The 4,703-nt window shown below is 47.2% G+C and overlaps 1 non-coding gene across 1 annotated transcript; it reads left to right on the top strand.

Moving 5' to 3' along the window:
- Positions 1-2,939: 2,939 nt before the first annotated feature.
- Positions 2,940-3,021, top strand: trnas-cga (transfer RNA serine (anticodon CGA)). The gene has a single exon. It is a non-coding gene; the product is annotated as a tRNA-Ser (tRNA).
- Positions 3,022-4,703: the final 1,682 nt, after the last annotated feature.

Below are 4,703 nucleotides of genomic sequence, written 5' to 3'. Positions count from 1 at the left end.
TATGTAACAGGTTCGAGGGGCTGAATGGAGTTCTACTGTTCTTGTACAGATCTTGTATCGCTGAACGGCTTCCTCCTGTCCAATGCACCAGGCTCGAGGCGTTAAAGGCCTCCTCTTGTCCCTGTGTAACAGGCTCGAGGGGCTGAATGGCCTCCTCCTGTTCCTGTATAACAGGCTAAAGGGGCTGAATGGCCTCCTCCTGTTCCTGTGTAAAAGGGTCATGGGACTGAATGGTTTCCTCCTGTTCCTATGTAAAACGGCCATGGGACTGAATGGCCTCCTCCTGCTCCTGTGTAACTGACTCAGGGGTTGAGAGTACTCAGAGGGAAAGTGTCGGGGCGGTAGTTTCCCTTCTCTGAATTACCGATTTACTGCAAAATGTACTGTTAGTGGAGGAACCACCAAACCCTCGCCCAAAATCCGACTCTGGTGGGACTCGAACCCATAACCTTTGAATGCCTTAATCTGTCATACAACTAGAAGTCTGATGCGCTATCCATTGCGCCACAGAGCCAATTGCGTAAAATTCTATTACAAAAGCAAAATAGTGTTGATGCTGGAAATCTGAAATATAAACAGATGAAATGCTGGAAACACTCTGCAGGTCAGGCAGCATTCCATGTCTGTTTAAAAGGGGTCTACTTTCAGTCCCGGATCATTCTGTGTCTGTTTAATAGGGACATGCTGTCAGTCCCGGATCATTCTGTGTCTGTTTAAAAGGGACATGCTGTCAGTCCCGGTTTATTCTGTGTCTGTTTAAAAGGGACATGCTGTCAGTCCCGGATCATTCTGTGTCTGTTTAAAAGGGACATGCTGTCAGTCCCGGTTTATTCTGTGTCTGTTTAAAAGGGACATGCTGTCAGTCCCGGATTATTCTGTGTCTGTTTAAAAGGGATGTGCTGTCAGTCCCGGGTCATTCTGTGTCTGTTTAAAAGGGACATGCTTTCAGTCCCGGATTATTCTATGTCTGTTTAAAAGGGATGTGCTGTCTGTCCCGGATTATTCTGTGTCTGCTTAAAAGGGATGTACGGTCAGTCCAGGATCACTCTGTGTCTGTTTAAAAGGGATGTGCTGTCAGTCCCGGGTCATTCTGAGTCTGCTTAAATGGGATGTGCTGTCAGTCCCGGATCATTCTGTGCCTGTTTAAAAGGGATGTGCTGTCAGTCCCGGATCATTCTGTGTCTGTTTAAAAGGGATGTGCTGTAAGTCCCTGGTCATTCTGTATCTGTTTAAAAGGGATGTGCTGTCAGTCCCGGATCATTCTGTGTCTGATTAAAACTGGTGTTACATAATATTATAGAGTCTGCCCCACAGAAACAGTCCTTTTGCACGAACTGGTCTCCACACGAGGCTCCTCCTTCTCTATTTCTCCTCACCCCCCAAATAAAACTAGAATCAGTAATGGTAACCATGAAACTATCGGATTGTCGTAAAAACCCATCTGGTTCACTAATGTCCTTACCCGGTCTGGCCTTTGTGTGACTCCAGTCCCATAGCAATGTGGTTGATTCTTAACTGCCTTCTGACATGGCCTAGCAAGCCACTCAGTTGTAACAAACCGCTATGAAACAAAATAATAAAAATGAAACTGGACTGACCACCTGGCCTGATCCATATCAGCCTCCTCCTGAGGTCCCCACCATCACAGAAGCCAGTCTTCAGCCAATTCGATTCACTCCACGTGATATCAAGAAAAGGCTGAGCACACTGGATACAGCAATGGCTCTGGGCTCTGACAACACACCGGCTATTATTCCGAAGACTTGTGCTCCAGCCAAGCTGTTCTAGTACAGCTACAACACTGGCATCTATCCAACAATGTGGAAGACTGCCCAGGTATGTCCTGTCCACAAAAAGCAGGACAAATCCAATCCAGCCAATTACCGCCCCATCAGTCTACTCTCTACTCTCAATCATCAGCAAAGTAATGGAAGGTATCATCCACAGTGCTGTAAAGTGGCACTTACTGACCAATAACCTGCTCATTGATGCCCGGTTTGGGTTTGCCAAGAGCACTCGGCTCCCGACTTCATTAAAACCTTGGTCCAACATGAACAAAGGAGCTGACCACCAACATCCTGGGGGTTACCATTGAACATAAATACTGTGACAACAAGAGAAGGTCAGAGGCTAGGCATTCTGCGTCGGGTGTCTCACCTCCTGACTCCCCAAAGCCTTTCTACCATCTACACGGCACAAGTAAGGAGTGTGATGGAATACTCTCCACTTGCCTGGATGAGTGCAGCTCCAACAACACTCAAGAAGTTCGACACCTTCCAGGACAATGCAGCCCGCTTGATTGGCACCCCATCCACCACCTTAAACATTCACTCCCTCCACCACCGGCGCACCGTGGCTGCAGTGCGTACCATCTACAAGATGCACTGCAGCAACTCACCAAGGCTTCTTCAGCAGCACCTGCCAAACACGCAACCTCTTCCACCTAGAAGGACAAGCGCAGCAGGCGCATGGGAACACCCCCACCTCCAAGTTCCCCTCCAAGTCACACACCATTCTGACTTAGAAGTATATTGCCGATCCTTCATCGTCGCTGGGTCAAAATCCTGGAACTACCTCCCCAACAGCACTGTGGGAGCACCTTCACCACACGGACTGCAGCGGTTCAAGAAGGCGGCTCACCACCACCTTCTCAAGGGGCAATGAGGGATGGGCATTTAATGCTGGCCTTGCCAGCGCACCCACAACCCATAAACGAATTTTAAAAATCCTATCAGCATATCCTTCTATTACTTTCTCCCTTCCTCTTAAATGCATCTCGTAGTATTCACCTCAACTACTGCATTCTCAGCACTCTTTGGCCAAAGAAGTTAATCCCGAATTCCCTGCTGGATTTATCGGTGAGTATTTATCACCTGTCTTCTCTGAGCTTGTTCCTGACTCACTCACAGTAGGAAGCATTTTCTCACTGTTAATGTGCAGCTGTGATGGCCGAGTGGTTAAGGCGTTGGACTCGAAATCTAATGGGGTTTCCCCGTGCAGATTCGAACCCTGCTCGCAGCGACTTTGATGCAAATGTTTTATTTCATCGGCTCCCTGTGGCGATCACTGGCCCCGAAATTGATCAGAATTCCCTCCACTGCACTTTATTACACTGATTAACCCAAAGTTCCAATTGAAACACTAATAATTTATCGGCATCAATTAGATATTGTGGATTTGTTGGGAACGAGTGAGCAAAACACACACAAAGCAGCATCAAAAATACTAATTATTGAAGAGCCCTGTAGTGTTTGTTATGGAATCACCTTCAGCAACTAAGTGGGAACACGGTTTGGTTTTATAAAACTGAACACGAATTAAAAAGTGTGTAAAAAGACCGTGGCAGGACTCGAACCTGCAATATCCTGATAACCTCAGAAATTAATACCGAAGTTTGACGCCTTATCCATTAGGCCACGCGACCAGTAGGAGTAATTTGTAGATCAGCGCCATCTGTGGACAGACAGACACAGGGTCAACCTTCCAGTTCCTTGAGCTCTCTGCAGAACTAAGGTTTTGTAGCTTTGCTTCAAAGTATGACAGCTCCAATCTTTTCAGCAAATAGCAAAATTAAGAAACTACCCACACCATCAAAAAGTAAATGACCCGTATGGGGATCGAACCCACGACCTTGGCGTTAGTAGCTGTACGCTCTAACCTACTGAGCTAACCGACCTACCTTCACTCCTTTTGCTGTTAAATTCAATTTATGTTGATTTTTGGTTTTTGTCAGTTGTCAGTGCTCCGGTTTCCTCCCACAGTCCAAAGATGTGCGGGTTAGGTTGATTGGCTATGATAAATTGACCCTTAGTGTTAGGGGGATTAAATACGTGGGGTTACGGGGATAGGGTGGGATATGTGTTGGTGTAGGGGTTACGGGGATCGGGTGGGATATGTGTCGGTGCAGGCTCGATGGGCCGAAATGGCCTCTATCTGCACTGTGGGGTTGCTGTGATTCTGTGACTTCGAAGGCTGTAAAAGAAAGACTCTGATTTCTACAGCGCCTTTCACCTGAGGACGTCTCAAAGCGCTTTACAGGCAATGTAGTTGTAGTCACTGTTGTAATGTAGGAAAAAGAGCAGCAGGCAATTTGTGCACAGCAAGCTCCCACAATGTGATAATCGAGGATAACCTGTTTTAGTGATGGTGATTTGAGGATAAATATTGGCGACAGGACACCGGGGTAAACCTCACCACCCCCTGCTCTTCTTACAATTGTGCCATGGGATCTGTTATGTCCACCCGAGAGGGCAGAGGGGGCCTCAGTTTTGGAATTGTATTCCACCACAATCTGTAACCTGATGGACCGGCATATCCCTCACACTACCATTAGCATCAAGACAGGGGACCAGCCCTGGTTCAATGAGGAGTGTAGAAGAGCATTTCAGGAGCAGCACCAGGCGTACCTAAAATGAGGTGCCAACCTCATGAAGCTACAACTCAGGACTACACACATGCTAAGCTATGGAAACCGCATGTGTGGACAGAGCTAAGTGATCCAACAACCACCGGATCAGATCAAAGCTCTGCAATCCTTCCACATCCAGTCGTGACAATTTTAATTTAATTTAATTTGTTCCTAGGACTTGGGCATCGCTGGCAATGCCAGCATTAATTGCCCATCCCTAATTTCCCTTGAGAAGGTGGTAGTGAGAAGCCCTCTTGGCCCGCTGCAGTCAATGAGGTGAAGGTGCTCCAATAGT

This window comes from Somniosus microcephalus, unplaced genomic scaffold, assembly GCF_052327205.1.
Source record: "Somniosus microcephalus isolate GS21.2 unplaced genomic scaffold, FLI_Smic_1.0 unresolved_chr8, whole genome shotgun sequence".
NCBI lineage: Eukaryota > Metazoa > Chordata > Chondrichthyes > Squaliformes > Somniosidae > Somniosus > Somniosus microcephalus.
The sequence above is the reverse complement of the archived record's forward strand: the minus strand, read 5'-3'. Positions and strand labels throughout refer to the sequence as shown.